Raw genomic sequence first — 10523 nt, forward strand, 5'->3', positions numbered from 1 at the left:
TCTGGTTCCATCCATTTGACTACAAAGTTTGTGAAGTCATTCATTTTTAATAGCTGAGTAGTATTCTATTGTGCAAATGTACCACATTTTCTGAATCCATCTTTCCATCGAGGATATCTAGGTTGTTTCCAGCTTCTGGATAGTATAAATAAGGCTGTTTTGAACATAGAAGGGCATGTGTCCTTGTTATATGTTGCAGCATCTTTAGGGTATATGCCCAGTAGTGGTATAGCTGGGTCTTCAGGTAGAACTATTTTCAATCTTCTGAGGAACTGTCAGATTGCTTTATAAAGTGGTTGTATCAGTAATGGAGGAATTTTCCTCTTTCTCCACATCTTTGCCAGCACCTGCTGTCACCTGAGTTTTTGTTCTTAACCATTCTAATTGCTGTAAGGTGGAATCTCATGGACTTTTGATTTGCATTTCCCTGATTACTAAGGGTGTTGAACCATTTCTTGGCCATTAAAGATTCCTCAGTCGAGAATTCTTTATTTAGTTCTGTATTCCATTTTGGGTTATTTGGTTTACTCAAGTCTAACTTCTTGAGTTCTTTATATATTTTGGATATTAGCTCTCTATCAGATGTTGGGTTGATAAAGATCTTTTCCTATGTAGATTGCTGTTTTGTCCTTTGCCTTACAGAAGCTTTTCAGTTTCATGAGATCTCATTTGTCAACTGTTGATCTTAGCGCCTGAGCCATTGGTGTTCTGATCAGGAAATTTTCTCCTGTCCTGTTGTGTTCAAAGTTCTTTCCCACTTTTTCTTCTATTAAATTTCACCTATCTGGTTTTATGTGGAGGTCCTTGATCCACTTGGACTTGAGCTTTGTACAAGGAGATAAGAATGGATCAATTTGGATTCTTCTACATGCAGACCCCCCGTGGAACCAGCATCATTTGTTGAAAATGCTGTCCTTTTTCCACTGGATGGTTTTAGCTCCTTTGTCAAAGATCAAGTGACCATAGGAGTGTGGGTTCATTTCTGGGTCTTCAGTTCTATTCCATTGATCTTTCTGCCTGTCTCTGTACCAATACCATGCAGTTTTTAATCACTATTGCTCTGTAGTACAGCTTGAGGTCAGGGATGGTGATTCACCCAGAAGTTTGTTTGTTTGTTTATTTATTTATTTATTTATTTATTTATTATTTTCCAACAAAGACCCTTTACTGAGAGTGCCTTAAAACATCCAGTCCTTCATTTGAACAAGTTTCAATTCAGCTGATGGCTGACTTAGGTAAGGCTTCTTGGTGACAAGAATACTTCCCATCTACAATATCAAAACAGGTTCTTGACTCTTGTATGAGTATCTTCAGGGCCTCTGTCCCATCTTCTTCAGGGTTTGATTAAGCTCTTCAAACTTGTGGATCTGTCGGATAAAGAAATCCCCACAGCATCTGGCAACTTTGGTGTCTGCAATATGGATCATGTCCTTATCAGTGTAGACGTTCACCTTGGAGGCCGACTGGAATTCGCCATTTAGGGCAGAAATGCCACTGGTCCACACCAGGTTCTTCATCTTGTGCTTGAAGACAAGCAGCTGGATACGGAACTCCTGCTCTGTGAGGTCCAGGAAGCCAGCCAGCTTGGCCACAGGCATGGTGGTGTAGAGCTTGAGGAAGCTGCGGATGGTGGCGAGCTGGGCCAGCTGCTGCAGGAAGGGCTCTTTGTGGTAGTTAGGATGGACATTGTTGTAGTTAGGCACCACAAGCGACAGGAACTTGGGGCAAGCATAGCTGAAAAGTTCCTCATAGACCTGGGCGTCGCCCTTCTCCACGCGCAGCATCTTGTCCCTGTACTTCTCCCACAGCTGGAGGTGGGTGCTCTTGTCAATGTGCATGGGATACATGGTGAGAGCGATGGCCAGCAGAGCGCGCATCTGCTCATTCTGATTGTTAATCATTTCACACTTGTATGTGGTCCTCTGGAACATACTCTTGGTCCTCTGGATGTACAGGAGGATGTTGACAAAGACCCGGATAGCATCCTGGTATCGCCGCATCATTAAATACGCAAAGCCAACATAATAGTAGGTGGTGACCTGGCACTCAGGCCCGCGGGAATACATGCTTTTCTTGTTCAGCCCGATATTCTCCAGCACCTTGATAGCCTGGTATCCCCCAGTAGAGAATACAGGCCCAGAAGCCCCACCAGGATGAAGTAGCTGAGCATCTTGTAGAGGGAGTGTCGTCCATACTTCCCAGCCACACTTTCGGGGTCACCTCCACTGGTGTAGACCTCCAGCTGCCGGTTGATGTTGGATTTGTCCACCAGGGAAGGCAGCACGTTGAGGACACTACACGTTCCAGATTTTAGGATTGGACCTAAGGAAGTCTATCACTTCCTCTGACTTCTTGGCCGTCTTGCAGCGACACTGACTGAATGGCTGGAACTGGCAGATGAACTCATCGATGATGTCCCAGAGCCACTAGTTTGGGAGTTCAAGGGGAGCAGGTCCATCAGCATTGAGGATGTAGCTGAAGAGATTGTAGTAGTTGTAATAGGATTCGAACCTCTGTTCTAAGGAGGGTCTCCCATTGACTTTCGCACAAATATGCCTGTAGTATAATTCTTTGTACTAAATTAGGAATACAGCATCGTGGCCAACTTGGGGTACAATTGCTTCTGCCTCAGGCCACGGTGTATTCTTGAAGAATCTTTCCGTTAACTAGCCCAGCTGTTCTCATAAATGTCCTGGATCTCATACACCTTCTGGTCAATGACATCACTGGAGACACGGCTAGCCTGAAGCTCATACACTTTCTGGTCAATCAAATCCAAGACGATCTTGTAGAAGTACTGAACGACGTTTTTGATCACTTCAGGAATCACCTGATAAGTCTGCTGCTTATACTGTTGTTCATAGGCAAGGTCCTGCTTCGGATCGCCTGTGTGCATATCGTAGCCGCCCGGGTAGGCATAGGGGTCATAAGCAGCCTCAGACTCAGTCGTCAGCGGGATAAGACATGGCTACAATGCTCCAGGAGTCCATGAGAGCAGAAGTTCTTTTATTGTTGAGAATTGTTTTGCTATCCTGGGTTTTATGTTATTCCAAATGAAATTGAAAGTTGCTCTATTTCTGAAAACTTGAGTTGGAATTTCGATCGGGATTGCATTGAATCTATAGATTGCTTTTGGTAAAATGGACATTTTTACTATGTTAATTTTACCAATCCATGTGCATGGGAGATCTTTCCGTCTTCTGAGGTCTTCTTCGATTTTTTTCCCTCAGAGACTTGAAGTTCTTGTCATATGCATCTTTCAATTGGTTGGTTAGAGTTACACCAAGATATTTTATATTATTTGTGACTACTGGGAAGGGTGTTGTCTCCCTAATTTCTTTCTCAGCCTGTGATACCTTGGCATCTTCCTTTCTGATTTGTATCCCTTTAACCTCCTTTTCTTGTCTAATTGCTCTAGCTAGAACTTTGAGTACTATATTGAATAAATAGGGAGAGAGTAGGCAGCATTGTCTTATTCATGCTTTTAGTGAGATTGCTTCAAATTTCTCACCGTTTAATTTGATGTTGGCTGTTGGTTTGCTGTATATTGCTTTTATTATGTTTAGGTATATGCTAGTATAGGATATCTCCAATTTCTTTATTAAGGTACTCAGTGCTAAGAATTTTCCTCTTAGTACCGCTTTCATTGTGTTCCATAAGTTTAGGTATGCTATGCCTTCATTTTCCTTGAGTTCTAGAAAGCCTTTAAATTCTTTATTCCTTCTTTGATCAAGCTATCACTGAGTAGAGAGTAATTCTGTTTCCAATAGTATGTGTGCTTTCTGTTGTTTTTGCTGTTATTTGGGTTTTGTCGTAAAATATCTTGGTTTCTCCATCTATGATGCTTTAGAGTTTTGTTGGGTATAGTAGCCTGGGCAGGCATTTGTGTTCCCTTAGAGTCTGCATAAAATCTGTCCAAGATCTTCTGGCTTTTAGTGTCTCTGTTGAGAAGTCTGTTGTAATTCTGGTAGATCTGCCTTTATATTGCTACTTGATCTTTTTCCCTTACCACTTTTAATATTCTTTCTTTGTACAGTGTGTTTAGTGTTTTGATTGTTATGTGACAGAAGTAATTTCTTTTCTGGGCCAATCTATTTGGTATTCTGTAGGTTTTTGTATGTTTGTAACCATCTCTTTCTTCAGATTAGGCAAGTTTTCTACTATGATTTTGTTGAAGATGTTTTCCTGGCCCTTTGCATTAGAAATCTTCTCTCTCTCTCTTTTTTTTCCTATTCCTATTATTCTTAGGTTTTGTCTTTTCATTGTGTCCTGAAGTTTCTGGATTTTTGGAGTTAAGAGCTTTTTGATTTTTGTATTTTCTTGACTATTGTGTCAATGTTTTCTACGGTACTTTCTACACCTGAAATTCTCTCTTCTATCTCTTGTATTCTATTGGTGATGCTTGTATCTGTAACTTCTGATCTTTTTCCTACATTTTCCATCCCCAGGGTTGCCTCCCTTTGTGATTTCTTTATTGTTTCTATTTCCATTCTTAGATCTCAGATGGTTTTGTTCAATTGCTTCACCTGTTTTATTGTGCTTTCCTGTATTTCTTTAAGGGATTTATGTGTTCCTCTTTAAGGGCTTCTACCTGTTTGCCTGTGTTCTCTTGTATTTCTTTAATAGAATTATTTATGTCCTCCTTAATGTCCTCTATCATCTTCTTGAGATGGGATTTTAGGTCAGAATCTTGGAGGTCAGACCCTGGAGTAACAGAAAAAAAAAAAGAGCTAGGAGCTGAGGTATGCAGAAAGTCTTTACAACCCAGGGAAGCAATACCAGATTCACTCCCAGAGAGTGAAACACTCCCAGAGAATTTCTTCTAGGAGAGTTCTTCCCCTAGAAGAAACACACTCCTCTGAACCTATTTTGAACCTGGTCTATAGCATTGTAAAATAAGAAACCTGTGCTGTTTTTGCCCAGTAATTTTTTGCTAAATTGTGATTAATGCAGTAGAAACTAGTGCAAGATTGCTGGGGTTCTGTTGCTGCTGATAATCTTAAAGCCAGCAATTCTTGTGTGTCATTGAGAAACCCTGCTTTCAGCCCTACGATGCTGTGTCAGTGTGTGGTTTTGATGGCAATGAGGTGGCTCTGAACAACAGTTTCAATCCTAACATCATGATTCTTTTTCTTTAGGTTTCCAAGTAATACTTTCAGACATCAAAACAATGCTAACTATGCATTTATATTTTATGACTTGTTTTTGAGCATTTTCATCAATATTTTATCATGGAGTTATGAGTTTTGCTTTAATTATATATTTTGTAAGGCTCTTAGCATGCTCGAATATGACTCTCTCATATGTTCGGGTTTTTTTGTTTTTGTTTTTGTTTTTTGGAGACAAAGTTTTTATGTGTAACAACCTTGACTGTCTTGGAATTCTCTTCATACACCAGGCTGACATTAAACTCACAGAGATCCACCTACCTCTGCTGTGATTGAAGGCTTGGGCTACCATGCCCAATTTTGTGCCGAGGCCATTTTGAACTTATACTCTCCCAAAGTTGTAGCAGGTAAAGAGGAGAAGTACCTAACAGTCCTGAACTATGACAGCTCATGTATGAAACACACTTTACAGTTTGCACACTATTTTGTTAGTCTCATCGTACTTTGTTCTAGCAACATCTCTGTGAGCAAAATAGTAGACTTGGGTTCCGATGATTTAGGAGTGACATAGAAAGTAAGACAGCCATAATTACACAGGCCTCTGGATTTTATAGTACAAACCCATCAGAGACACTGTGCCAGTTTTTTTTTTCCTACTGCTGTAATAAATGCCCTAAGAAAAAGCAAAATTCTACTTCTGGTACCAATTTCTATTATGCTTTCATTTCTTTGATAAAATACTCCGACACCTCCTCCAAAAAAATAATAACAAAACAAACAAACAAACAAAACACCTAGGAGATAAAAAAAATTTACTCAGTTTGTAATTTCAAGTTACAGTCCATCTTTGCAGGGAAATCAAGGCACCAACCCAAGGCAGCTGGTCATGCCACATCCACAGTCAAGAGTGGAAAGAAATTAATACAGATATACATCATATCCAGCAAGTTTTCTCTACTCCAGTACCATACAGGGCCCCAAATCATGCAATGCTAGTTCTCACTTTCAGGCTGGTTCTTACCATTTCAATTAAGCCAATCAAAATCCTCTCTAACTAGCAAGTCCACAGGCCAAGCTGATTGACGTAACACTTCACTGAAACACTCTTCACAGGTTACGCTAAAATTTAAAACAAAACAAAACAAAAAAAACCAATGGAAGACCAACTTCAAAACTGCAAGGATGTACCTATTTGGATTACAAAGATTCGCCTTTCTCTTTACCTTGTTTCTTTACTTTCTGCTCATTTGGGATATAAAGATCTAATGTTCTAAGTACAAAAATATATGCAACACATTTTTCAATTCACCATTGGAAGTTCACATTTGAGTCTTTCCTGCTCCATTAAACCGGGTCTATTCTTACAATCAAAACCAAGACATCGGTGGTGAATGCTAAGTTAAAACAAATTATCAATAGGACCCATGTACCTTAAGGACTCTAGGATGCGAGTGAGGATTGTGAAGTGAAAGGATATGACTTCACAACCACATAAAGCTCACTTTTCATTTAGTAAATCCAAACCTCTACATTACTTAATATAAACAGTGACCATGGCCTTTCAGTACACTCCCTTAGAAGGGAATCTGTTGTAGTTTGATCTTTTGTTGCTGTGAGAAGCTCCAAGATCAAAAGTAGGATGGGGAGGGGAGGGTTTATTTCAGCTTACACTTCTGGGTCATAGTCCATCTGATAAGAAGTCAGGGCAGGAACTCAAGCAAAAACTGAAACAGAAACCACAGAGGACTTTCTTACTGCCTCCTTCTCTGCTCATTTAGCCCAGACTCACCTGCCTAGGCTTGCTTCTGCCCACAGGGAGATGGATCCCACTCCGCCAATTATCAATAAGAAATGCCCCCACAGATACACGCCCAGGCCAATCAGAGCTAGACAATTCAACTGAAGTATCTTCTTCTCAGGTAGCATAAGGTTGTATCAAGTTAACAATAAAAACTAATCAGGGAAGAATCTGAATTTAAGGTGTTTTTGTTTGCTTGCTTGCTTGTTTTGGAAATGAAAGGAAATTAACGCTGATGATACTTGGAAATGTTGGTGGCAACATTTGTTATGTCATATCACCTTTGTGAACAATCATGGGAAATTAATTAATAAATGCTTGAAATGAAATGGCAAAAAGTCTAAAGGACTCTAAGTAGCCTATCACCAAAAATTAAGACACTTAAAGACATTGTCACCGAAAGAACTGGGTAGCGTTGAATAATAGGTCCAATGGCAACTCACTCACTCTGTGATGCTTGTTTTGTGGCATCAAATTCTAGCACTCTCAAAGCTAAAATGAGATGCTGAAGAGCACCTGGAGGAAATCAGATATCTATCCAGATAGCTGAACTTAAAAAAAAAATCAAAATTAATTCTAAAACTAGCTTTCCATAAGTTATTAAAAAATGAATTTGACATACAATGCAGAAAATTTCGACTCCTAACAGTAAATGAAGATAGGGTACCTACCAGTAAATCTGACAATAATGTACAGGACCTTAGTCAATAAAATTAAAATCTACTGAAGGGTGACCTGAATAAATGGAGGGTCATGCACTGTTCCTGGATGGAAGTCATTAAATTATAAAATTTTGATTCTTCTGAAATTAATCCATAAATTCAACATTATCCTAATCAAAATTCTACTCATTTTCATGGAACCTAACAAGCATGCTTTAAAATTTACATGGAAGTAAGTAGGGACAAAAATAACTAAGACATAAGCAAAAAAGAACAAAGAGGTATTGCTTGGACAGATTGGGAACCATACTATTAATCTATAACAATCAAATGGTGTGATTTTTGCACATAAAATTATTTTTGAAATCCGTGAGACAGCAGGGCTACAGAAAGAAAATCACGCGACGATTGGAATTTAATACATGACAAAGGAGAGATTAAGCCTCGTAAGTTGTGACTATTTTCTGTAGTAAATCCCAGTCATCTGAATCAATTAGCAAATGATTTTCCTCATACAACAAGAAGTAGAACAGTTTAAGGCCTGGGTTGAGCGAAATCTTGGGTGGTCTATTCTTCCTTAGGCTTTCACGCACAGCAGTACTTACTGTGTGTCAGGCTTCTGCCTCTAGTCTACTTTTTGTGGAAGAACAAGGAGGAGGTGGTGTGTCTGGCAAGCAGGATCTCTCAAGAAATCAAAGCAAGACTAAGATTTCCACTACCAGTTCAGTGGTCAGAACTGTCATTCCATCCCTCAAGCCTCAAGAAAGGATGGGGTTGGGTGAAGTTGTGGAGATGCTAATCCAAGCATAGGAAAGCTTAGTTCTGTAGAGATATAGGCTCAAAAAACCCATGACATGGTGACTATTGAATTCTGGAAAGTTAATGAGTATAGATTTTTAAGGGTAGTTAACTCAACTTGTCCAAAAGTATGTAAAATAATGTATGTCTTAATTTGTTCAATGTGGTCATTCTTCAGTATATACATATTCTAACAACATTCTATATATAACAAATATATTTAATTTTTATTTAAGTAAAAACAAAATACTAAAAGAAAATGAAACTTTGTGTAGAATTTTGCTCAACACATTGATGCAAATAAAGTAGCAAGTTTGTCTTCTTCATCAAAAAGAAATGGAACTAAGCTGGGTGAGCGCGAAGCAGCATTCAGAGGACCAGCTTCACAGGTGTGATGTCAATGTAGTCATAAGGGTTCATGGTTGGTTGAATTTCGTCCTAGGGATTTCCTAAGAATCTTAGTCCTTTATCATTGAAAGTTTTTTGATTAGAGGTAGTGAAGCCATGGAACAAGTACATGACCAGAAGAGAGATGTACAATGTAATGTTCCATTCTAATGCATTATTCATGATGCTCTGTTTGCATAGAATGCTGGTGGGCTCTTGGTGGAGGGAAGTCAGTGAGATTTAAAGCCAGTTGCATCTAGATCTGAGTGAATGTGAACACTGGCAACCTTGAGAGACTTTGCTTCCTTTTCAAACCAGAACTTAACTATAAATAAGAAGAGAAGGCAACAGTGCTGAAGAAACACTATGATCTAGGAGCTGTTCTATTGTTTCTTATTATCTTAGGGTTCTATTGCTGTAAAGAGACACTATGACCATGGCAACTCTTATAAAGGAAAACATCTAATTGGGAGCTGGCTTACAGTTCAGAGGTTTAGTCTATTGTCATCAAGGTAAGAAGCATATCAGCATCCAGACAGACATGGTGCTAGAGGGTTAGCTGAGAGTACTACATCTGGATCGACAGGCATCAGGAAAAGAGAGTGAGCAACTGGACTGAGGTTGAGCTTCTGAACCTTCAAATCCCACCCCTAGAGATACACATCTTCCAAGAAGACCACACCTACCCCAACAAGAACATACCTTCTAATCATATCATGCCTTACACACCTATGGAGGCCATTTTCATTCAAACCACCACACTTACTGGCTTCCCTTACCCTTGCTCTAAATTCTAAGATTCTTTTTTTTAAAATTTATTAATTGTTTCATTCATTTACATCTTAAAGGATATCCTGGTTACCCCTCCACCAACCCCCCCTCCATCCCATGATATCCCACGTCTCGGTTACTCCTCTTCCAACCCCCCATTCCACATTTGCCCTCCCTCTGCCTTTTTCATATATGAGAGTATTCCCCCACCTACCCACACTCTCCTGCCCCACTGCTCCAAGATTCCTCTATTCTGGGGCATCAAACCTACCGAGGACTAAGGGCCTCCCCTCCTGTTGCTGTTGGGTAAGGCCATTGTCTGCTACATATGTATCTGGAGCCAAAAATCCCTTTAGGTATACTCCTTGGTTGGTGGTCTAGACCACTCTTTGGCATATATCCAAAAGATGCTCCAACATATAACAAGGACACATGCTCCACTATGTTCATAGCAGCCTTATTTATAATAGCCAGAGGTTGAAAACAACCCAGATGTCCCTTAACAGAAGAATGGGTACGGAAAATGTGGTGCATATACACAGTGGAGTACTACACAGCGATTAAAAGCAATGACCTCATGAAATCCACAGTCAAATTGATGGAACTAGAAAATATCATTCCGAGTGATGTAACTCAGACACAAAAGAACTCACATGGAAGAACAGGGACAAAAAATGGAACAGAGACTGAAGGAAGGGCCAACTGGGGAATGGCCCCATCTGAGGATACATCTTATCTGCAGACACCAAACCCAACACTGTTGCTGTGGACAAGAGACGCTTGTGGACAGGAACCAAGTGTGGCATTTCCTGGAGAGATCAGGCCAGCAACTGACCAATGCAGAGGCAGATGCTTGGAATCAACCATCAGACTGAACTCAGGGAACCTGGTAGGGGAGCTGGCAGAAGGACTGGAGGAACAGAGGGGGACTGCAACCTCATTGGAAGAACAATATAGGCTGGCCTGACCACCCAGTTCTCCCAGAGACTAAGGTTCTTC

The 10523-nt window shown here is 40.1% G+C and overlaps 1 pseudogene; it reads right to left on the minus strand.

Moving 5' to 3' along the window:
- Positions 1 to 1310: 1310 nt before the first annotated feature.
- Positions 1311 to 2966, minus strand: LOC114619880 (annotated as a pseudogene).
- Positions 2967 to 10523: the final 7557 nt, after the last annotated feature.

The sequence above is a fragment of the Grammomys surdaster genome, unplaced genomic scaffold (assembly GCF_004785775.1).
Source record: "Grammomys surdaster isolate TR1022 unplaced genomic scaffold, NIH_TR_1.0 165, whole genome shotgun sequence".
In the NCBI taxonomy this organism is placed as follows: domain Eukaryota; kingdom Metazoa; phylum Chordata; class Mammalia; order Rodentia; family Muridae; genus Grammomys; species Grammomys surdaster.